At 39.9% G+C, this 26,300-nt stretch overlaps 1 protein-coding gene across 3 annotated transcripts in view; it reads left to right on the top strand.

Annotated features, from left to right (window-relative positions):
- Positions 1-26,300, top strand: part of DPP6 (dipeptidyl peptidase like 6) — a 1,451,270-nt gene that overhangs the window by 1,184,230 nt on the left and 240,740 nt on the right. The gene's annotated exons all lie outside the window — the stretch shown is intronic.

Here is a 26,300-nt window from a genome sequence, read left to right as displayed (position 1 = left end):
GCATGCAAATGGGAGAGGTGTGAAGTAAATAACATGCACTGTACATAGTATAGCCTTAAAGAGTAGTCTCAGTGGGCTTTATCTACTAAAGCTGGAAAGTGAAAAATCACTTCTGCATAGAAACCAATCAGCTTCCAGGTTTTATTGCCAAAGCTTAATTGAACAAGATGATGTTAGAAACTGATTGGTTTCTATTCAGCAGTTAGTTTGATTTTGCACTCTCCAGATTTTGTAAATAAACTCCAGTGTACTTAGCGGAGAGTTGTACAGTATATAATGTATAAAACAACAGACAGAGTGAAGAGGTCTGCATCTGCACAGACCGGGAAATGTCTCACTGCCTGTGATTGGTGGTGTGCAGTGTTGGCATCCTGGTGGGATTGGGCAGGTGGGTTGGGACTAGGATCTCGAACACACCTGAGCCCATCTCTACTCTCTAGTTATTAACCCTTTCATGACTAAGCCTATTTTTGAAATTTGGTGTTTACAAGTTAAAATCCATATTTTTTGCTAGAAAATTACTTAGAACCCCCAAACATTATATATATATATTTTTTTTTAGCAGAGAATCTAGAGAATAAAATGGAGATTGTTGCAATATTTTATATCACACGGTATTTGTGCAGCGGAGTTTTAAACACAAATTTTTGGAAAAGGGACACTTCCATGAATTTTAAAAAATCCAAACAGTAAAGTTACCCCAATTATTTTGTATAATGTGAAAGATGATGTTACGCCGAGTATCTATGAATCTATGAATTTCCATAGGCGACGCTTTACATTTTTTTTACGGTTACCAGGTTAGGTCTAGGGCTAGAATTATTGCTCTCGCTCTGACGATCGTGGCGATACCTCACATGTGTGATTTGAACACCGTTTACATATGCAGCGCGACTTCCGTATGTGTTTTCTTCGCTGCGCGAGCTCGCGGGGACGGGGGCGCTTTAAAATTTTTTTTTTTTATTTATTTTATTTATTTTTAGACTTATAAATTGTGTTTTAAAAAAAAGTTTTGTTTTTTTTTTTACTTTTATTGCTGTCACAAGGAATGTAAACATCCCTTGTGACAGTAAAAAAGTAAAAGACCCCCGATCCCTCCTCTGCACTTCAAAGTATTCAGATCGCTGAAAACATGACGTCGCTTCCGCGTTTACATTGAGAAGGCTGGAACGAAGCCACCCACAGCTTCGTTCCAGCCCGCCCACAGCCGCCAGAGGCAGCCGATTGGACACCGGGCCTCCCGATCGCACGGGAGGCCCGGTAAGAGCGGCGAGAGGTGGCGGGAGGGGGGGCATCCCCTCCTGCTCCTCCGGTATAACAGCCGAGCGGCTTTTAGCTCGAAACAACGGTACCGGGATGATGCCTGCAGCTGCGGGCATCATCCCGGTATAACCCCATTGAAAGCCGAGTACGCACATTTGCGTACGGTCGGCGGGAAGGGGTTAACATACTCATAGACAAGACACTTCCTTTTCGGGCTTCAAAACTGATCACTCCCCTCTTTTAAAAGATCTACTGAAGTCTTAATATGCTTAAAATAAACAAACTCAGATATTTATTTAGATGCTAATAAACTTCTGGGTTCTTCTTTTAATCCTGAGTCTCCCCTTTAAGTTACTGTATATCACTATTTAGATATGATAGAATGAATCATGACAATGCTTTCCTCCTCATATCTGTATGGGAAAACTGATGCAATTGCAAAGATACTCCTGTTACAAATAAAGACTTAACCACTTGCCGCCCGCCATATAGCAGAATGACGGCGGCAAAGTGGTTGCCATATCCTGACTGGATGCCATATGACATTGTCAGGATATTAAGCCTCTGCGCACCCCCGCGCATCGTGGCGATCGTTGTTGCGGCGTTTCAGTCTGACACACCGCAAATCTGATCTAGGTAAAAAGTCTCTGACAGAGACTCTTTACCACGTGATCAGCCATGTCCAATCACAGCTGATCACGATGTAAACAGGAAGAGCCATTGATCGGCTTTTCCTCACTCGTGTCTAACAGATGCGAGTGGAGGAGAGACGATCAGCTGCTCTCCTGACAGGGGGAGTCTGTGCTGATTGTTTATCAGCGCAGCCCCCCCTCGGATGCCCGCCCAGGACCACCAGGGATGGCCACCACAATGGACCACCAGGTATGCCACCCTAGACCACCATGGAAATGCAATCAGTACCAGGCAGCTGCCAATCAGTGCTAATGAAAAATTCCTGCCAGTGTCAGTGCCACCAGTGATGCCAATGAAATCTATCAGTGCCAGCCATCAGTGCCCATCAATGCCCATCAGTGTTGCCTTTCAATGCCCATCAGTGCTGCTTATCAGTGCCCATCAGTGCCCATCAGTGCCGTCTATCAGTGCCACCCATAAGTACCCATCAGTGCAGCCTTACAGTGCCCATCAGTGTCGTCTATCAGTGCCCATTGGTTCACACCAGTGCCACCTATGAGTGCCCATCAGTGCCACCTATCAGTGCTACCTCATCAGTGCCATCTCATTGGTGCCACCTCATCGGTGCTGCCTTATCAGTGCCCATCAGTGCAGCTTATCAGTGCCCATCAGTGAAGGAGAAAACTTACTTTTTTACAAAATTTTATAACAAAAACAAAGAAAAACGTTTTTTTTTCAAAATTTTCGGTCTTTTTTTATTCGTTTAGCGAAAAATAAAAACCGCAGAGGTGATCAAATACCACCAAAAGAAAGCTCTATTTGTGGGAACAAAATGATAAAAAATTAGTTTGGGTACAGTGTAGCATGACCGCGTAATTGTCATTTAAAAAGTGACAGCACTGAAAACTGAAAATTGGCCTGGGCAGGATGGTGCAAAAGTGCCCTGTATTTAAGTGGTTAAAAAAGGAAATATGGTCTTTCTCGTTTATTGGGCATACACATTTTATATACCTTTGTAGGCTTAAGGTGAAGAACTACAAATCAATATTATAACTTGGGTACATGGGGAAAACGTGCAAGATATGAGACTGTACTTCCTGTAGCAGGGGTCTCCAAACTACGGCCCTCCAGCTGTTGCGTTACTACATGTCCCATGAGGTATTGCAAAACTCTGACATTCACAGACATGAGTAGGCATGATAGGAATTGTAGTTACAGAACAGCTAGAGGCCATAGTTTGAAGACCCCTGTCCTTGGTAAACAATTAAAATCCATCTGTCTTTTTAAAGAAGGTTATTATATGACAGCTTGAATCTGATTAGTTGAATTCTTACAAATCAGATATGCAAATAAATATGACCCAATGCCTTAAAGGTGCTAGAAATTCAGCATTAACCCATATAAAGTAATAGTGTGTAACATAAAGTAGACAATGACAGTGGAAGCTTTAACACAGGCATATACATCAGAGACTATTGTGCCTAAAATCCGTACCTGGTGATTTATCTAGTGATCAATACTATCTATTGACAGTCTAATTTCTTGCTACAAAAGTTTATGCGATTTGTATCTAAGTAACTGTCCTTTCCAGGATAAGGTTTGTAGGTTGGATCTTTTGGACTCTCATTGCTTGCTCTGATACTGCCTGGTAAATTGCCCATACATGATGGAGAGAGATCAGATGTGCTGGCCTGATCTGTAATCTGGAGCTTAAATAAAACTGGACACCTGTCTCACTCTCAGCTGAGTTATTGTGTTATTTGTTAAGGAGAGGGAAGGGGAACACTAGATTTTGAGCAACATAGCACAGAGAAAGTAATGTTCTTTAATCGGGATAAGTGCAAAATTTTGTCAAATTTGATTTTAACATTCATTTGCCTATTGAATAGAAATTTACAGATATTGCAGTTTACTTTTACTGTGCGGCACTGTAAGGCAAAATGTAAAAAATAAAAAAGGACTGATTTGAAGTACAGGCTCTCCCCTCCACATTAAGACAGTTGCAATGTTCACATCATCATTGACACCACCACTATCATGCTTTTCAGTCCTTGCTCCAATCTTGTTTATGAACAAAGCCATGAATTGAATATATTGACTATAGGGTGAGCTATCACCATGTCTTCATTCTACCATCTAGAGTATTTTTTAGTGATGTGTTTACTATACAGCCTATTTATTAAAAAAAAAAACAAAAAAAAAAAAACATAAAAGTCTTATTGTTAGAAAATGGGTAGCTGTATTACAGCCTATCATTCTTAGTGAATCCATCCTAAAAATCGTGTAAGGATGACTATATGCTATGACAAAGACTCTTACCGGCTACACTATAGCCCAAAGAGCAATTTTATTCAGTAAGATATTACTAAGGGGATTGACGGTGACTACATTGCAGTAACCTAAAATAACCTATGAGAAAACTAGGGAAATATAGAGGCTGTCATTGCTGGCCATTGCTTTTGAAAATGCTAGTAGCTTAGCTAGCCCACTTATCTAATTGGTTTAATACTCTGACAATTTTGCAACTACAGGCATTCAGATGTGGAGTTTCACAAGAAGCAAAAGGACATATGTGGGTGTTACCAAATACCACTGGTGGGTATATTTATAAAGCAGTGAAAAAAACATTAACCAAAAATTTGCTGCATTTAAATTAACCACTGTCATTTAAAATGCGTGTACCAGAAAGATTAACCTGCAGTGAATGTTTGGTGAATGTCACATTCACTGCTTTATAAATATACCCCGTTGAGTATTTAGTGCCTCTGCTAGTCCTCACCCAAAGGCTATGAAGATTAGATAGAATGGTATCTGGATATCAAAATAGTTATGAGTATATTATTATTTTAACACTATTTATTCCTAGAGTTTAACAAAAACCTCTGTGACCAAATCAAGTTTTAACCTGCTTGCACACTAATGGTAATTTTTTTTTTTAAATACAATGAGCATATTATAAGCAGAGAAATGAACAAAAATGCAAAGGCAACATCATTTTAATTTGTTTAATTGGTAACATATTTTACATCAATACTATTGCAAATATTTTTATGAAATAATTTCCTCCAATTATACTGAATAGAAGGATCGTACAAATAGCTAAAATAAATAACAGGTTTATGTGCATATACCAATGCTGTTTAGTAAACAGACAGGTGTGTATATTTTTAGATTTCTTGGAATTTTACAGTACTGGCTGTAATTCAAAAACCTGCCTGGAAGGATATTATTTGCAATAGGTCTGTTGCAAAAAGCTTAAAAAGAAAAGATGAGAATATGATAATTTAAAACATAACATATTAGCTGATAATACAGGATAATGACAGGTACTATCAGTTGAGAAATAAGGGGTCAATGAGACATCAAGTGTCAATTAGAAAACTGAAAGGAGTTCACCAGGCTCCTCCTGGTTTCTATCCTGAATTCCCTTGCGGCAGTCCAGAGCTCACTGAAGGTAATGATAAAGCTGGGCCGGGAGGACAGGAAGCAGTGATTGGAAACCTTTACAGTCACCTAAATCACTTCTAAATAAAAAAATACATTTCAAGAACCCACATGTAGGTTAAGACGGAAAAGTAAATGTAGTGGGCCTAAGCAGTCAAGCAATGAGCACAAACATCTCTCACCAGTTGTCATTTCTGGTGAATAGGTTGACCTATCTGTGTTGCATATTTAAAGAATTAGCTGACCAACAGACGCCCTCCCTGTCTGTGAGTCAGGTTCTGCGGCATGCCAACCAAATCTTCATCATGACCTTCCTTGTTCTGTGCTTCCCTGTGTACTTACTTTGATGGAAACCCTCTACTCTTGCCAGACAGTCACCAGTGGGTGACTATGGCAGCATCAATCTCCACTACCTAAATTGAGAAATGAATCTTTATGACACATTGAGGCCTATAAATAAAATCAGAAGCCCGAAGCACTTAAAATAATCAATTTTTTTTATATGGTACATCTCAAGCCTATTGATCAAGTCAGAAGGGAGTGCCTGCCAGTTTAGTGTTTTTACTTTGATTTTAATGTCTCCAAATGAATAACAATAAGGTGAAAGATAAACAAATAAAGGTCTGGGTTCATTATGTGGATGATACTTGGTTAAATGGGACAATAACCTAAAAGCACAAAGTGCAAGGTTATTTCAATGTATTAAGCCCTACAGGACCACTTCAGTCAAATGTAAAAAACCTCATGCGCTCAATATTTAAAGCATATCCAAAGCCATAACTTTTTTTTAGTTTAAATAGAATAGAAAAGGGTTAAAACCCATACCTTTTTGGGTTTTTTTTTTTGCATTCTCTGTGTTCTGTTGGGTAGATTTCCCTTAACTACCTGTCTGGAAATACAACCGGAAGTGAGTGGAACGCTCTCCAAAGAAAGGGAAATCTTCAAAGTGATATTAATCCCTACATTTTTTTAAAGGAAGTTACATTGTATAATGGTTCATCATCCTTAACATTTTTTTTATTTCTCTTGTTTAAATCCCTGACTCAAAATAAGCACACAGCAGATAAAGTTAAAGAAACATTAAAACTCCCAATCTGCATACGTTTCAGTTTTACTGGCTCAGAAATTATTGAAGCTTTTGGATCAACATGATAGATAGCTAACTAACATTTTCTAAAGAAGCATTCAACAATAACTTGAAATGTATTTTCTCAGTATTTGTTCACAATAAAGAAAGGCTGTCTTGACTGAAACATGGAGTCACCTAGAAAAACTCTGAAACAATTAGGCCCGCCTGTTATGCTAACCCAATGTTGAGCCTTGGTAACCTGGATGCAGATTAGGAAGAGGTTGATTCATTGAGCTTGATCTACCGTAAAGCAAAAAGACATTGCACTTTGAAAGTGCAGTTGTACTCATTTTCCCCAGTGCTTAGTGAATGTGGTGAAGCTCTGCTGATTTCCATCATCTAGTCATGTGCAAACAAAAATGCTGTTTTGTTATTTTCTTTGCACCTGATTGGGTATTCTATACAAAGTAAAGCTTAGCCACAGTCACTAGGCTCTAGGGAAAATTATTGCAACTGCACTTGCAAAGTGCACTGTCTATTTGTCTTTAGTAAATCAACCCTATTATGTGCGCAATGTGCAATAGCGGTTGCTGCAGGATGCTTGCCTACTAAAGAATTATATGAAGTACTTTGGTCTTGAGAAGACACCTACAGCTGTACCCCAGTTAAAGTAAAGTAGCGAGTCACTGTCTGAGGGAGAAGTGTTAGTAAAGAAACTTGCTCAGCATTAGGAAATAAGATACCAGTTGAACCTTGGTCCGTAAGAAGTCAAAGATTGCTATAGACCACCATTGTGTGGGTGTGGGTATCTCTTTTCAGTTCCCGTAGCATGAGTTTTGAGAAATAAAGTAAAATAAATGTCTTAAATTCTCTCAATAATAGTTAAACAGGTTACTGAAGCAAGGAGCACCGATATAAACCCAGTCTAGTTCAGTCTGTAGGTGGGTGCAACGTAATGCAGTGGCAATAACACACACAGTCCGAGTTCAATGTAAAGAACTTGTATTGAAGTAAAGTAGAGACAGTTCACAACAAACCCAGTGGAAAACAGCCCAACTGGGAGCATGCACAAATTCCAACAGCATGGGGCATGGGGCATGGGGCAGAATGCGGCCCAAGCAGGAAGAAGTCCAAAGAAGCCTTATGTTTCCCTTCTCATCTAGAACCTTTCCCTGCCGCTAGTACTGTTTCTAAGTCTGACAGATGGAGTACCTGTCCCTACACTACCCACTCACCAAAAGTGCCAAAATCCTGGGGAGTAGGGACTTAAAAAGACTCTGCTGACCCCAAAGTGTCCACCAAGGGTCACCTGGATGCAGTGAAGCCAACTGGAACACTGTCTCCTGGAACTAGGAAGCCACAGAGAAACCAATTTCCCCCTGACTTCCTCTCCAGGCTGTGATGCCACTCTGGTTGGGTGCCAGCTACAGTAGAGGAAGCAAACTGCACTTTCCGACAAGTTCTTTTTGTGTTCTTGTACCTTATGGACTCTTGGGATGCCTCTTCCCAGCAGAAACATGGTTTTGGCATTATCTTCCAATGGTAAGTGGACTTGATTTGAAACGTTAAAGTCATACATGTAACGTACGTCTTATGGTGTACTAACTTTCTCTGTCATTAGATATTTGGTTGCACTTGATAAATTTAGAAAGATAATTTACTTCAGTTCTAATTGTGTTTAAAATAATAAATTCTCTAGCAGGAGCAATTGTTGTGGTTTCTACTGTACCAACAGGTGTGTGCAGGATATAGGACAGTTCTTCTCCCCCTAAATAAACATGTCAAAGAATTCTGAAGTGGCAAACAAATTACTGCTTTGGTCATCCAAAACAGTATACATCCTGACAGCTTTCTTTGGTTGTCCCAGAGGAAACAATTTTACCAGACATATTTTAGCAGTGGTTTTCTCTGAAAATCTTTGTGACGTAGCTCACTATATTTCGGTATGATCATTGGAGGTGGCTCTCCTTGCCATGATCTGATGTAAAATCTTCAGTGGATGTAGAGTCTCATTTACTGGGGCCTTGAATTAAGGCTGATGCATGTTTGATGCTCTCGCATTCTGAATACTTAACTCTAGTCTTGCAGTCTCTGGCAAAGTTCTATGTGGATACACAACATCTAAAGAAGATGTCATGGTTCCTTAGAAGTTGCTTTGTTCTTCAAAGAGCTTTCTTTTTAATGCATGTCACCTTCTGAGAGGCTGTGGTTTGTCATGAATGGGACCATAAAAGTTTGGGTTTCTTTACCTTTCTTCACTGTCTCTGCTGGTAGTGACTGAAACTCCAGTCTTTCTTGTGGAGACAGCATTTATAGATTCTCTGTATTTTGTATTAAAGTTTATTGTAGTTGGAGGGCCAGGAAGGCTCGAGTCGATAATTGAGAAGTTTGGATCATGCTCAAGTCTTTGATGAACTTTGAAAAGAGAAAAGAATGGAAAGGAGACTTGATGTTCCTCATTATACCTTTAACACACACCGTTGCCCATTTTTCTTGGATGTTATAGGGCAATTTTGCTTCAACTGAGTTCACACCATGCACAGTGTTTAGGTAGATAAAAGCTGGTAGATGAGAGTTTTCTTTTGAGATTTCAAGCTCAAGAAGATCACTTAGTTCTTTAACTTTTGGTTGTCTCTGTTGGATGTTCAAGGAAAGTCTTGTAGTCTTTTGAATAAGGCAAGTTCTATTAATTCAGGCTGTCATAAATTTGCTCTACTCCCACCCATGCAAGATTAAGGCTTTTGTCTGGTTCATAAATGTGAACAGTTTTAAGTATATTAACCCAGTCCAATGACTGAGGACCTAGCCATCTGATTAACAAATCAAGATCATTCCTACAGGGTCATCAGAGGTTGCCAAAATGGCACATTTGATGACTTACTTTGTAGCTTGTTTCAAAACTTTGAGCTTAACCAGAGCTGCTACTTTTTCAAGGACTTTTAGTTTTGCTTTTGCCCATGCTTGTGCTTGGGCGGCAGGCACTGCTTCCTGGTCAGCTTGTGCCTCTGCTGCACATGTACCTGGGCATCTTGCGCCTCTGCTTGTGCACACGCTTTTGACACTTGCACTTCTGTTTGAGCAGCTTGTGCTTCAGCAGTAGCTTCCATCTCAGTGCAAAAAAACTTCTGGGTGGGGGGGGGGGGGGGGGTCGGCTTATGTTTCAGTGCAGGATGTTATAAGCTGACCACTTAGTGATGACCAGTGTGAGCAGAATCTGAGCAATAATCACTGTGAGTGAGATCTTTAATGATCTAGAGGATCTCTGAGTACCTTTAGAAGAAGTAAATTAGCAAGATGTTGTTTCATGCTATTGTGATCTTTTGTAATCTACTTGTGATGTCGCTTCCAAGAATGTAATGTACCCTTCGATGTATCTTTCTTTGTTAAGAGAAGTGTTTAACTTTTGCAGAGATTCTTCTGTGTTGATACTCAATAGTCTCTTATAGTTTTCATAGCTTCTTTCTAGTTTTGCAAGTGCAGTGCTCAGTCCTGTTCCATAAATAAAAATCATATTTCCAGACATTTGCCCTGTTTGTTTCCCAACTTTCTTTAACCTTTTAAGGAAAGCTTAGCTGTGCATTCAGGTCTAGCAGATATCTTTACCTGTTGCTAATCAGGTTTATCTTGGGGAAGATAGCGTTGCTCACTGTCTGACTGTAATGAATGTACAGATTTGTGTTCAGACATATTTGTGCAAATGTGAGCAGTGTAGCTATATCTGTTCGCAGTCACAAGTTATGCAGAAAGCAAGTGTTTGCGCAGAGTAGAAAATGAAACAGTCTTTCACAGCACAGCAATTCCAACAGCAGACAAAGTTCAGTATACAAAAAACTCAAATGTATGCTTAGCCCTTTAAACTATAAAGATTTGCTTCTAATTTGTACGAACAAACACACAAGAATGTTGTAGCAGACTGTAATCTGATTCTCAACTGCTTCTCATCAGATGTCTGTAATGCAGCAGGTACCCAAACACATTGCAGACAAGACCATGTGCTTACTGAGACACAGGGAAAGATTCAGACAAGTGTGTTAAAGCTTTCAAAATCTGTCATATAGTTCTGTTTCAAATGCTGTTTTATGAATTCACATACCTCTTTAGTCTTACTCTGTCCAGACAATATAGTCAGACACCTGCTAATTTGGCACCATCCATAGGCAGCTTAAGTCTTCAATAAGACACAGAGGTTGAATCCAAAGCAATTTAACTTCAGAAAAGTGCAATACAGAGGTATTTTCCAGTCTTTTGAAGTGTAAGAAGCCAATGACTTTCCTAAGCCCTATCTCTGTGAAGAACTAAGACTGACTGAGTTAACATAGAAGAAACAAAGAGAGTTTAGCTAGGACTGAACTAACAAGCACTATATGAAGGGGAAAACAGATGGGGATACCATATCACATAAGTAAACAAATTGTAGTGGCCCTAAACCAAAACTAGATGCCATCATACAACAGAATAATAGAAACCTGAAACAGTTAAAGAGGAACTTTAGTGCCCTTCCATTTAGCTTCGCCCCCTCTCACGCCATGGTGTGTGTGTGCTGATGTGCTGAAGGGCTTCAGGTTCTGATAATGCTTTTGGCACTTCTGCGCACCTGAAGGAGATTTCTTGTGCATGCACAAAAATAGCAAAGTTGTGAAACTTTCATAACAGCCATCTTTTGCGCATATGTGGGGAAGCCACGCATACACCAATGTGCAGGAAAGCCACAAACTGAAGGGCTCTGTTATTAGCCGAAGTCATGCACAGCTTGTCAGTATGGCTTTGTCAGTACTTGACGCATGTGCAGGATCCTGGAGAGGGGAGGAAGCAAGTGTCATTCTCACCTAGGTGAGAAACGCAGATGCACTAAAGTGCTAAATTAAAAAGAAAATTAAATTAATATCTAAATATGAGAGAGGGATGGGAGGGGGACCAGGGTAAAATTAAAATTAGTTTGAAGGTCCACTTTAAATACAACAGAATCAATTCATATAGGTAGTTCAGAACAGGGCTTTAAAGGGACATTGTCATTCTGCCCTGAATAGGCAACATATTAAAAAAAAAAAAAAAAAAACTTGCACAGGCCACTAATATATTTTAACAAGATGTAACCCCCGATCAAAAAATGTGGCTTACATTTCTTGATAGAGATTACATTCTCTGTAAGGAACTCATATTTCATTCTATTTAGACTAGCAATGCACTCTTTACCTTAAAAGAGAAGTGTGGGAATTTAAAAAACATTTATATTCACCTAGGTGGATACAGCAGCGATCCGATGCTGTATCTGACTTCTGCTGCCTCTAAGACTGAGGACTAGGCAATAGAAGACCGCTGATTGTCCAGTTTTCGGTCATCAGTGAGCCGGCTCTCTGCTTCTCCCCTCCAGCACTTATTGGAGCGCCAGGCTGTGAAGTGGGTGGGAGCTGCTGGCTCAGGCTTTCAGCAGCTGTCTGAGAGGCTAAGCCAGCTGCCGGTCCAGGTATCTGGTTGGATTTCAACATTAAAGTCGGGATTGCTCCAGAACATGGACTGATTGAATGAAGTCAGCTGAAAGCAGATTTTAGCTTTGACCCTCCTTCTCCTTTAAATGGATGTTTCAGTCCATGCGTGTACAACTGAATGCTAATCAGTGTTCCTTTATAATCTGTTTCTCGGGCTGCTACATCTGCTTATTACACACACAAAAAAGCAGCCTAAAGTGCCATTTATTTTATGCTTAGCCTATGTGATGTTAGCTTATTTAAGCTTCATATGCAGTTCCAATATATACAGGGATTAGTAGCTTGACTAATGGCTACATCAGTGAAGAGTAAGCACTCTAGCTAAAAGCTAGCATACTAGCTACAAGTGGTTTTGGTCACTAAATTTTCCAAATTACTAAAGTATTTGTAGACCATCTTTTTGTACTTGTACTATGGAGGAAAGGCAGCATAGACAACTCAGGCTTAGCAATACAATCATGACCTTGAATGAGAGGACATAAGTTTGGTCCTAGAGGCTATGGATATTCCAATGAATTTGGGCAGATGTTCTTGCTGTTTATTGCCGAATACTAGCAGTATGACGCTTGCTATGTGTATTGGAGTCATTAAGGTGAGGTGCTTGCTGTTTGTGCTAATGAAAATGTAAATTTAAAGTGGTTTGGAGTGAAAATTATATGAACTGAGAGTATTCAGAGAATTTCCCAAGGTCCATGGCAATTTTCATTTTATACTATGGGGAGCCCCTGAATATTTTTCTATTTACCAAAATATCAGGAAGGAATCTTTACCAAATTAGTTTTGTAAATGTGCAAAAAGTAGGTATAAAGCAAAGCATAACTACTAGTCTCTCTAAATCAGGTGGCTAATGGTCATAATAATAATAATGGCCAAGGGACTACAAGTCCAAATATGTCTTGCGTTGAGCTCAACTTAATGTATATATTTTTATTAGCATGCATTAATGCTTTAAGATTTTTGCTTCCAACCATAGTGTGTATATATTTACTTTTACTTGAGGGCAGCCATATTTGCTTATTACAGACCCACATTGCTTGTGATTTACTGTTCATTCTAATAATGCAGGTCTCTCAGTCGGCCAAATCATTGAAGATAATGCATTCTTTATGTGATTGACATCTTAAACCACCAATTGTTGAGACATTAAGGTTTTTTTAATAATTAATAATTATTAATGTGGAATGTATGTACCTTGCTAAAGAAAATTATTTTTTATTAAGTTGTTATGGGTAAAGTTTCCGCTTTAAAGATATAGGGATGTGGCATTCACAAGTAGGGTGTGACCACATGGTTATTGTTTCTAAAGTAAGAGTGAAGCTACTGTCCACAATAACCAAGCAAAGTGCCATCTTTCATTTGCTGACCTTCAGTAGGAATATAAAAAGGTAGATTCATTAATGAAAGCTAGAGCAATGGCGGAGCTGTTGGTCACAATGGCCATGATCTCTGGGCCTGTTTTACCTCTTTTGTAGCTACTGATGGCAAGGTATCATTTTCCTTTCTTTGAAAGACAAAACCTTCTGGGTTGCCATGGGCAACTTCTCTACCATTGCTTCAGTTTTATTCTTTAAATATATCTTTCTGTCAAGAGAAAAATAAAAAGCTCCACTATTGTTCTGTCTTTCATATATCATCATCATAAATCGTCACCAAGAAAAGAGATTGGTTGTCATATTCTGATATGATGATATAGATAGCATTTTTTTGGTAGTCAGAAAACCATATTGAGCAAATTCTTTCTTCTCCCAGACAAAAGATGATAAGGAAAAAGACAGGCACTGGGGACACCCCCACTCTGGTTAGTTTTTCATACATCCTTTAGTATTGCTGTCATTTGATGTAGACAAATCTTGGACAAGCCAGGTGAAATGCAGCACCTGACAAGTAAGCATGCCGAGAATAGACAACACGATGAATGTTATTCTCTTTAATTATTGGACAAGACAGTCACATAAAAAATATCTGACAGGCCTAATGCAGTAAAAGGCTGCTTCCCTCCGGCACTAACCTTTCAATGGATTGTTAGCAGGTCAGAATAAAATGCTCTATTCTAAATGTGCTTCTTGAAATAAATTAAACCTCTTCTGAGCTGCTAAAGAATCTTCACAATAACTCAAAATAAATCATTAGGCGGAAGATGTGACTCCAGCACTAAATTAATAAAATTCCTACCTTTATGATGTAGAACAAAAATAAGCATCAGCTGTCCTTCGCTAAATTACATGCATTGTATTGTTCATGGATGAAGCTAACAAGGCAAAGCCTTGTAGCAAGCCTGTGTCTCCCTTGAGGATCTACCAACTGACTAGCATGTTGAGAAGAATGGAAGATGGTACTGAGTGAGCTGCCTTTGTTGCCCACATTTGGGAAGTTAAGAACCTATTCACACTTCTATGGGGGATATTTACTAAAGGCACTTGGAAGTGCAGTCGCTGTAGATCCGTGGGGGGCATGCAAGGAAAATAAAAAAAACAGCATTTTAGCTTGCACGTGATTGGATGATAAAATCAGCAGAGCTTCCCCTCAGATCTACAGCGATCTACAGCGACTACACTTCCAAGTGCACTTGCAGTGCACTTGTAGAGCAGAGTGGATTTACCTTTAGTAAATTAACCTATCTGTCTTTGTGCATTGCATTAGTGCATGGGCCTTAACATGTGTTGTGTCATGTGTTCATTGAACAATTGGGCTGCCAGCACACAGCAACAGACTGGACATGCAGCATTTTCTACCAATGCAGCACATCTCGGCACATGGTAGTGCATTATTGTGTGTTTTGGTGTTCTGCAATGCAAGTGCATCAGAGCTGCAGAGTGCTCTTGGGTTGCATTTAAAATGTTTAACACTGCAGAGTTCTAATGCACATAAGTTGTATTGCTGCAAAATACGCATTATCACAAAACACGCAATCACAAAAATGCGTTTCACTCTCTGCCACACTGACCTGGGAAAAGCATGCAATCAGGATGAAGTCAGAGCTTCTCACTGCCTACTGGTTTTTGGTCAGTGTCAGAAAGTATTTAAGCCAACATGACAACCAGGAGACTAGTATTCTCAGAAGAGGAAGTCAGCACAGACAGCCTCCATATTTCCAGAGTGCAGGTGTTCTTCAACTCTTAATGACTCTCTATGGCACTATTGACCTATAGATGAAAGTGCTTGGACTAATGTCGAGTACACATGGGCTGAATATTGTCCAAAAATGGTCGGTTTGCCAGGAACCGGATGACTTTTGGCCCATGCGTACAGCTCCCTGTCCATGGAAAACCAGCATCCGATCGGCATCCGATCAGCGCTGGCAGCTAATGGTTGCAGCCTGCTGAGTTAAACAAAATAAACTTAGTGTGTACCAGGTTTAGTAGCATTTGTAATTGCTATTTATATCAAAGATTTGGTAATGAAGTCCATTGACCACTTGCCCTCCAGAAGATTTATGCAATTTTTTGCCCTTCCCCTTACCCGGAAGTGCCGGATCATGTACTAGGTATGTGATCGGTCCCAATGGGGGTCCTGAATTTTTTTTTTAAAAATAGTAAAAAAGAAAACAGTAAAAAAATAAAAATAAAATAGTAAAAAATAAAATAATAAAATAAAAACCAACTGACACCAGTGGCAGAACTACCAGGGTCACAAAGGTTGCACTTGCAACCGGGCCCTGATATTCCGCCACCAGGCTCAAAGGGAAAGGGCCCCGGCCGAGGGTTAAGGGGGGTCCTTCATGGTTTCTTGCACCAGGGCCCTGAAGGTTTTAGTTATGTCTCTGGATCAGAAGATTAGATAAGTAAATCTCCTTTCTTCTCCCCTTAGACAAAAACAAGCAGTTAACCCGTGCAGTGCAGGCACAGTCCCACTGCATGCAAAAACGTTTTTTTTGCCCAGAGATGGGCTTTAAAGCTTTGTGAATTGAGATTTACTTCTGTTCAGAAAAATCGATGCAAATACCATGTTTTTCAAGCAGTAAACTAAATAAGAGATTTTAAACGAATCAATTAAAAATTATATTTCCTAAATGCTCTTTTTCTGGACACTTATGAACTGAGATATAAGAACTGATTTACTTAAAGTATATCTTTCCCCTAAACTTTTTTTTGTTTGGGAAAGAGCGGGGAAGGATTAGGCAAAGTGGAAGTAAAGGCAAAGCCTTACTCAACTCTAAACCTACTTCTACCCACATTCTAAGTCTAATCTGTCTAGCCTTGTAAAGAAAAGTTGACTATAATTACCTATTTTGTAGCATCTCTAGGCTGAGCTGTCAGCAGCGGCTTCAGTGTGTAGGGGAGGCAGTCGGTAACAGAAGCCCCATAGTAAGTCTATGGGTGGCATCACTTCCCAGGCATTAAAATGGGTAATTATAGCCATCCTTTCTTTACAGGGCTAGATAGATTAGGCTTAGAATGTGGGTGGGAGAAATAAAGCTCAATTGACAAAGCTTTAAAGCCCATCTCAGAGTAATAAAAAAAGTTTTCCATGTAGTGGGGCTGTGCCTGCACTGCAAGGGTTACCTGCTCTTTTGTGTCTAAGGGGAGAAAGGAGATTTATTTTTCTAGTCCTCTGATCTCCCAGAAATCCACTTAAAATAATTATAAAGGCTCACATTTTTTTAAAAATAACAAATATATTATACTTACCTGCTCTGCACAATGGTTTTGCACAGAGCATCCCCTAAACCTCCTCTTCTAGGGTCCCCCACCAGCGCTTTTGGCTCCTCATTTTCTGGGTCTGCCCCCATAGCAAGCCAATTGCTATGATGGCAGATGTGGGGACTCGATCCCAAGCCAGGCTGTGTTTATCTATAGACACATACAGCATTGCTTGGCCTCACCCCTGCTCCCCCCATTCATGATTTGTCTGGCAGCCGCAGGAGCCAATGGCTCCCGCTGCTCTCAGCCAAGCTTGTGAGAGCACAGAGAGGGGGGAGAAGAACTGAAGGTTTTTTACCTTAAAGGCTAAGTTCACCTTTTTTTTTTTCCTAAATTCTAGCTCCCCTATGCACCAATATAGCATTCATGTTTTTTTGCAAAAATATCAAATCTTTCCATAAAATCTACAGACACATACCTTACTGTCCTCCATCCATGATTCCAAACGTATCTATTGCTTCTGTCTTACATTCTTACAGACTGTAGGTTATGACACTGGAAGGAGTTGACCAGCTGATCTCACTAGCACACACCCTGCATCATCTACCTTTCCACTCCCAGCTGCACGTTTTTTAAATGAAATGCAATCAATCAGTGATCACCCTTCTCACTAAATACACAATCAGATTGCATAGTGTATGGCCATCTTTATACAAGTACATAGGAGGGAGTGGACAGAAACGCTCAGCAGTCAAGCCCTGTTCTCATCTCTGCATAGCGGGAACTCGTATTCCCACATGCGTTTTTTTTTTTTTTTTTTTTTTAGTGAGGTGGGGAGATGTTTTGGAGCATTTTAACACATCACACATAGGGCAGCCCATCCACCTGAATGTGCTGCCCTACACACAGCAATCGTCCCAAAGCTTCAGAACTTTTTTTTAGAGTGGAGCTTGGTGCGTTTTTAACTGCGATTTTTGGTGCAGTGCATTTCTGAAATACAAGGAAACGCACAGATGTGAATGGAGCCTCATTGTTCTTGTGTTATCGCCCCAATTTCACTTGTAGGCCCCATTCACATCTAGCATAGTGGGAGCGAACATTTTGTGGCTCGTTTTTCCTGTGACATGCATAGGGCAACCTTCTGATGTAAATGGGCTGTGCTATATGTGGCTTATGAGACATGTTGGCATTTTGTGGGTTGCATGTTTATTACTGTGTGTTTTGCAGCATTTGCCCCTTGTTTTTTCACATGGCAAAATGTGTGTTTGCTTCTGTGTTTGGTGTGCCGTTACCAATTAATGGCACTAAAAGCGCAACTAGTAATTTTAGGTGTATAAAGGTGGCCATACACTATACAATCTGATTGTACAATATTCTTTAGATTTACCAAATGTATATAATAGGAGGAAACACCTATCTACGAATAACAAATGCTGCACCGCACAGTAAAAAACATGCAACCCTCAAAGCGCCAGCATGTCCCATAAGCCACATATAGCACAGCCCATTTAAATCAGCAGGCTGCCCTATGCGTGTCACAGGAAAATCGAGACACAAAACGTTCGCTCCCACTATGCTAGATGTGAATGGGGCCTGAAAGTGAAATTGGTGCGATAACACAAGAACAATGGGGCTCCATTCACATTTCTGTATTTCCTTGCATTTCAGAGATGTGTTGCACCAAAAATCGCAGTAAAAAACGCACCAAGCCCCACTCTAAAAAAAGTTCTAAAGCTTCTTTGGGATGATTGCTGCGTGTAGGGTAGAACATTCAGGTGGACGGGCTGCCTTATGTGTGATGAGTGAAAATGCTCCAAAACACCTCCCCACCTCACTAAAAAAAAAAAAAAAAAAAAAACGCATGTGGGAATGTGAGTTCCTGCTATGCAGAGATGTGAACGGGGCTTGACAGCTGAGTGTTTCTGTCCACTCCCTCCTATGTACTTGTATAAAGATGGCCATACACTATGCAAACTGATTGTGTATTTAGTGAGAAGGGTGATCACTGATTGATTGCATTTCATTTAATAAACGTGCAGCTGGGAGTGGGAGGGTGGATGATGCAGGGTTTGTGCTAATGAGGTCAGCTGGTCAACTCCTTCCTGTGTCATAACCTACAGTATGTAAGGATGTAAGACAGAAGCAATAGATATGTTTGGAATCATGGATGGAGGACAGTAAGGTACGTGTCTGTAGACTTTCTGGAAAGCTTTGATATTTTTGCAAGAAAAGTACATAAATACTATATTGGTACATAGGGGAGCTGGAATTTAGAAAAAAAAAAAGTGAACTTAGCCTTTAATGCAAAGAATGCATTAAGGTAAAAAAACTGTGGTCTTTACAACCACTTTAATAGAAACACAGACAGAAGATTTTTTTTTTTGTTAAATTAATTAGGAAATCGCTAGATCAGCAGTAAAACCTGACAGGGGTTTTAGCCAATCCCCATTCTACCCAAAACTAAAGAAAAAAATAATAAATAAACTATACCTAAATATACTGTAAGTGATCCTGCAAAACAACAAAAGCAGAATGAAGAGTCATTATATTTACTTTTTTATGGTCTGTGTACCACAACAATGCTGTTTCCCCACTGGGGGAGTAGCATTGCATTAGCTTTTCAAAGCATGGGCCGTTGGAAAGGTAAGTATATGGCAGAGGCCTCCAAACTTTCAAAACAATAGGTCAGTTTACTGCCCTTCAAACTTCAGGGTGCCGGATTGTGGCCAGTGGGTGTAGAAAATGTCCTAGCATAGGTGGAAGTAGACAACGCCATTGGCTTGATGATCAGTGGGAGTAAAAAAGAATTACACCATTGTTGTCAGTGGTAGGAATAGTGGCCCAGGGGTCACAGTTTGGAGACCTCTGGTATATGGCCTCTTCTTTCTTCAGGCATTAACAGCGGACCAAAACTCAAACTTTTTCTGTTCGGTCCAATGGCCCCAGAGGTGGGCAGACAAAGGCAGATGCACATCTACTTACATCCTCCCACCCATAGTCCATTTTGGTTACTGTAAGCATGGGTCAAAAAATGGACAGACTACCAATGTGACAGCAGCAGCTACCCTGTTTCCCCCAAAATAAGACCTAGCGTGATTGTCGGTGATGGCTGCAATATAAACCCTACCCCCCAAATAAGCCCTAGTTAAAGTTCTTGTGGGTATATTATTATTATTATATTATTTTCAGGGTAGGGCTTATTTTCAGGGAAACAGGGTAGGGCTTATTTGGGGGGTAGGGCTTATATTGCAGCCATCACCGACAATCACGCTAGGTCTTATTTTCGGGGAAACAGGGTATTGCAGTTGCTATATTTACACAGAAACTCGCTAGTGTCAATTTGACAGAAATTATTGGCAGGTTCATGGGGAAGGGCAGGAAGGACAGGACTTATTACACATGCTCAGTTTACTTCAATTACGTTTTTCCGGCCTAGTGTAGTACACTAGGGTACACAACTGGTTAAGTCATGCTCATGTAGCCGCAAGAGTAAAAAGTAAGAATTCACTGATGCATCCCTGCATATACTCATGCAGGTGGTTGAACATGGCCATGCTCAGGGAAGTAGCTTACTAACTAAATATGTAGGTAAATATGTTATTCTGAATATTTTCTGGTATAAAGAGCAGAATGTGTTGTAAATAAATAAAATATAATAATAATAATAATTGCTTTTTATTTAAAAAAAAAAAAAAGTGGGAAAAGAAAGGTTATAACCTCTGTCAGGCTTTTATTGCTCTCTGTGTGACTCCTGCACCCTCTCAGGCTTTATCTTGGTGTCCCTAGGACAGGAAGTGAGGGGAATCTTCCCTGTGAGAACAAAGACAACAATAAAAACTTGATAGAAGAAGGAGGCCTGCAATTCCAGTTGGAATGTTTCCTTCGGTATTAGTTTCTTTTACTTTTCTTTCATTTTAATGTAAGTTTAATGTGATTTCACAGTCTTGGATTTTCTGGGGTTGCTAAACTTGAGTGCTGTACTGTATATTGTTTGTGTGTTTTTTGCTTCCATTCTCAGTACCTTGTTTATTATCAGGAAAGCTTCACAGTATTTCTGGCCAGGATTTATGTATAAGAGTGATTACATACTACACCTACTAGGATCAGTGCTGTGTGATGTACAGTATGTAAAAACTATTTTCTGTTCTATTGGTATAGAAATCACTGCTCTATGTGGTGCCCGTATTACAGTTCTGTATGCCTTGTGGATGCAGTGGTTTGGAACATTGCTACATGGTGGAAATACACACTGCTGTATTAGTCATTAAGTTGATACATGTTTCTGGAGCATGTTTCCCTCACTGTTTATCAGCACGCTGTCACATAGATGGTCTGATTTGAAGATTTTATTTAATGTAAAGCTGAGACCTTTTTTTATGATGCCTGTGGGAAATGCCATAAGGCCAAGACTGGTGACCTGATTTAGCACATTCTACCTGTCAAGGGACATTAGGAATGGCCGGCAGCTCTCCAGAGAGGTTAGTAAACTAATAACAAGAAGACTGTTAGGAAAAATGTGAAAGACATAGCTAGTAAAGGGGGTGAATGAAGTTAGCTCCCAGGGGTCTCTCTGGCTCTGCTGTGATGATGTCATTGTTCACTTCGGTCCTGCACATGGAGAAATGTCATTGGTACATGGGCAGCCACATGCCACTCCAACAGGTATAATTCCCAATATGCTGATATCAAATATTGCCACTTTTTGCGTCTGTGATACGTTACGAAAGTTCATGGCATTACAGAGCAATCTGAGGCAATACAAAAGTGTCTTTCACTTCTAAATCAAAATTTCATTGCTGAGCAATCAACAGAATTTTTTTTTGAGGAATGTGATACCTTTTATGTAAAGCAAACCTGCACCTTGCCAATTAAGGACAGAGTAATAGGTTGCTTAATTGCCATCCCATTTTCATGCTATTTACTTTCCCTGCATTGTTCTTTACTCCCATTCACCCGCCGAAGCTGTGCGAAGTATCCCTTACTTGTAGGTATGGAAAGCAGTGACTTTCTTCCTTCCCTACAGGTCAAATGTTATTCCTTCATTAAAAAAAAATACTGGTTTGGGAAAATACTGCATTATAGCCTCTAGATGGAGCTGGCAATCATAGGAACTAAATAAGGATGAGCTCAGGCGTGTTCACAAACCGCACATGCCGAGCCCGTCAGGAAGTCAGCACTACACATCGCTAATCACAGGCAGTGAGACATTTCCCGATCTCTGCAGCTGCGCATCGGGACAATGTCTCACTATTTGTGATTAGTGGTCCGCAGTGCCGACTTCCTGGTGGGCTCGGCATGTGCGGTTTGCAAACACACCTGAGCTCATTCTTACAACTAAATACTTATTTCCTATGATCTTTAGCTTCATCTCTTGGCCATAATAAGGATGAATAGTTTTACAATTTTCTAAATACACCCCCAAATGTTACATTGTAAGGGAAAGGGAGAGAGTCACATCCATGCCTACAAGTAAGGGGTGTTTCAGAAGTCATTCAATTATGGCCAATTCACACATAAAACAAAGTACTAGCAATTTTGCTGGATGAATAGAATAGAAGTGATTTTTCTAAGCAGTCAATCATCAGTCCATGTTGCTGTCACATGGGAGAGGGCCCTTAGAAGGGCAGAAGTTCATTTTTAGCAGATAAGGGAGGCTACCAAGTAAACTCAGTAAGCAAAGTACAGGTTCAAAAGCAGTGAGGGACCTATTAAGGCATCAGACCTCTCAGAATTTGGCGCTGCAGGGAGTTGGTCAATGTGCCAGTGCCTTGGGTGAATTATGTTGACACTAAAGGACAAGCCAAAGAAATGTTATATTCTCTAACTGGTGACTAATAGTAGGTTATGTTGAAGTCTTCTATTGTATTTCAGGTAAATACATTTCTGTGCATCATACCTCCTCAGCCTAAACACCATCCAAAATCTTCATGATCCATTCAAAACTGTACCCAATTTGAGGAACCCCACCAGTTATAAGGTCTGTAAATGGGGAGCATCCCACCAAACAAGGACAGTGGAGAGGTGTAGCTGAACGGATTGCAGCTTATGCTTCGCCAAAGCCTTTTAGCCCCTGCAGCCTAGATAGTTCCATAATTGGTTCTACTGTATTGACATCTCTGAGCATTTAAAACAGCTGTTCATTATTAGTGATGTGTAAAATCCACTTCCCATGCATGTTTTTTTTATTTATTTTACTGTCATTCACAGCATTTACGTTCAGCTGTTTTTAACACACAAAACTTTATCTAATAATTTGCAATAATTGCTTATTTATATGCCACCATGCACTGTTTGACAGGCTTTATAGCAAATGTGACAAACCAGTTTTAACATTTTGTTCATACGTCAGACGTTAAGTATACTTAATAGCTGTCCATTTTCGAGCTACAAAGAATTCTTAAAAAGGACCTGTCACAAAATGATACAATGACGTTCAGCAAATCTAGAAGGTCGACCAGTTTACTGCATCATTCAGCCTGACATCTATTGTCAGCACTTATCGCTTATGTTTTTTGCAATTCTGCATATGGGAACATCCCAGTTTTATGCTAGAAATCATGGAGATTGTTCTCTGTGGAGTGCCATAGTGTGGATGAAGAGATGTGATGGAAAATCAGGTTGGCATCTTTGAACAGTGCCAAAATTATAACACTGCAAAATAAAAACAACATTAATCTGCTTTTTTTTTTGCTTTTCCTGGTACCTCCCTCGTCCCTCCATCAACATTCTTATAACATTTTTAAATAAAACGTTTACATTTTCATTATTGGGACGCTGTGCTTCTTTACGCGATGCAGGCAGATCATAGCTGTGGAGAATATTGAAGATATCTAATATTCTAGTATCCTTATAGGCATTTCTGGAAGATTAGTATTGATAGCCAAGCTGACTTAAAAACAAAGTGTGAGTTTATTGTCACTCAGTTGGCATCATAAATACAATGTAAAAAGTATAACAGTTCAGTGTAGGTAAAAATATAAAAAATAAAATAAATAGTAATAAAGCTGTAATAAGCTTATGGAAGCATGTGTGCCTCATGACTGTGCCTTCTGTCTCCATGCTGTCTTGTGTACCAAGAAGAAACAGGAAATGACGTTGTCCTAGGTTCCAGAGAGAAGACAGCTGTTACAATTTGTCAAAGGGTATATGAATAGACTCCGTATGTGGAATTGACTAAAGATTGGTCAGCCTTCCCTGTGTGTGTCCTTGAATATCGAAGTCTTGGCTTTATATGTTACATGTGAAAGTCATAACTTCACAAAACTCAGAACTTTGTATGGCACACATTACTGTTTAACTTCAGCAATATGTTATGCAAGAGGAGGTACTAATTCAGAGTCATATATGGACTTTGATTGACAAGCCCACATGTAACACTATTCTTGTTTTGTAATGTGCTGATCATGTTATATAATGAAGTCTACTAAAGTGACACATATTACCAACTTAAACAACATTAACCACTTCCGGACCGCCCACCATCGTTATACATCGGTACTTTGAAGAGGAATATTGTTGTTATGACAGCAGCTAGCTGCCATAACCCCGGTATCCTCTTCTTCAGCGGGCGGTCCGCATCAAGGTAAAAGTGCTCTCTGTGGTGGATTCCCCGCGAGATCACTTAAACCGGCGGTGGGAGAGGGCCCCTCCTGCCTGGCTCCGGTGCACTCCACCACTTACCGGAGCTGTCCATAGCGGTGAAGGTGATCAGACCCTCTCTCTAGCCTGATATGGAGATGAGTGAGGGGAAGATGGCCACCCTATCATTGCAGGGCAGAAACAACGTTAAAACATCACTTCCGCCCATAGCTCTTAAAGCGGGGTTCCACCCAAATTTTGAACAATATCTGTATGTATTCTCTTCCTTGCCTAGATGCTAACATGCCGTTTAAAAAAATTTAAATCGCAGTAATTACCTTTTATTTTTCTATTCTTCTTTGCACATCCTGGTTCTCCTTCCGTGGGAGTAGGCGTGTTTCTAGCCTCTCCCAGACTCCGTACAGTCTCCTGGGAGCTAGTCTCAGGCTTCCCAGGATGCCACTGAGCATGTGCGGGAACGAGCGGTGAATGCTGGGAGCACAGCATTCACCGCATCCAGGAAATAAATGCTTGTGGGCTTCAAATGCCCACAATGAAGATGGAAACCGCCTGCAGTGAATAATATAAGTTATTCTTTCCGACGAAATCTGACACAGGCGGACATATTACACACAATATGTGAGTATGTAATGCTGAGAAGAAAAGTTTGTGAATGAACTCAAAAAAAAAAAAAAAACGATAGATAGGTGGACCCCGCTTTAAAGGGCCATTTTTTTTTATTTATTGCATTTTAGTGTAAATATGAGATCTGGGATCTTTTTGACCCCAGATCTCATATTTAAGAGGTCCTGTCATGCTTTTTTTTCTATTACAAGGGATGTTTACATTCCTTGTAATAGGAATAAAAGAGACACGTTTTTTAAAAAAGATCAGTATAAAAATAAAAAATAAAAGGTAAAATAAATAAGAAAAAAAATGTAAAGGTGCTGCGTCTCGCCGAGCTCGCACGCAGAAGCGAACACATACGTGAGTAGCACCCGCATATGAAAACAGCGTTCAAACCACACACGTGAGGTATCGGTAGAGCGAGTGCAATCATTCTAGCCCTAGACCTCCTCTGTAACTCAAAACATGCAACCTATAGAATTTTTTAAATGTCGCCTATAGAGATTTTAAAGTTAAAATTTTATTGCCATTCCACGAGCGGGTGCAATTTTGAAGCGTGACATGTTGGGTATCAATTTACTCGGCATAACATTATCTTTCACAATATAAAAGTGTATTTTTTTCCAAAAAAAAGTGCGCTTGTAAGACCGCTGCGCAAATACGGTGTGACAGAAAGTATTGCAACGACCGCCATTTTATTCTCTAGGGTGTTAGAAAAAAATATATATAATGTTTGGGGTTTCTAAGTAATTTTCTAGCAAAAAAATCTGTTTTTAACTTGTAAACAACAAATCTCAGAAAGAGGCTCGGTCCTTAAGTGGTTAAGTAAATACATTCAAACACTAGTAATTATAATTGAGATTACACTAATCCCAACAGCATAAACAAATATATGTATTATTCCTTTAATTACATAGATCCTGTCTATTCTTGACTTCACATGACATTCTATACCAGATGACTTATATGTCATTCTCAAACAAGCACACACACCAGAAATATCTAGCATATTACTGACTCAGCTTTAGCTGAAGGTCTATTTGACTAAACATCTGATCAAGGTCATTCACGCATACTGTATTAATATTATGATTAATCATAAAACCAAATATATTTTGCAAGCTTGACATGAATATAATATAACACCTCTAAGTGCCGAATTATAAATTTGGAATAATATTCTAACAAGCTGGTAGGCGGGTGCTGAAAACATCACAGTAGTCTGCCTCAGTACTTTACTCAACAGTCCTCAGCCTTGATGCAAGCAGTGGGTTGGCTGTTGGGAGGAGTTGCATTCTCAGATTGGTGAAATGCAGCACAGGGGCGTGGCCAAGGAATTCAGAATAAATTACATGGTTGATGTCATCAGAGTGTGGCCTTTGTCTTTTTACATTGGCATTTCTGTGGAGTTGGACATGCTCCTTTCTAGGACCTGTACCTTACAAGGATGTTGAGCCAAGCGGTTGTGCACAATAGGCTTGGTGTAGTGGTGCCTGGTGTCTGGCTTTTTCTTGTAACACTAACATACCTGTGTTTTCTGACCTTAAGTCTAAAGGACTTCTACATCGGCCGTCATTAAAGCAGGTTCTTATCCTTTGACACCGAATGCAAGGGGTCCTT

Source organism: Aquarana catesbeiana, linkage group LG05 (genome assembly GCF_042186555.1).
Source record: "Aquarana catesbeiana isolate 2022-GZ linkage group LG05, ASM4218655v1, whole genome shotgun sequence".
Lineage (NCBI taxonomy): Eukaryota > Metazoa > Chordata > Amphibia > Anura > Ranidae > Aquarana > Aquarana catesbeiana.
Note: the sequence above shows the minus strand (reverse complement) of the source record. Positions and strands in the feature narration are given on the sequence as shown.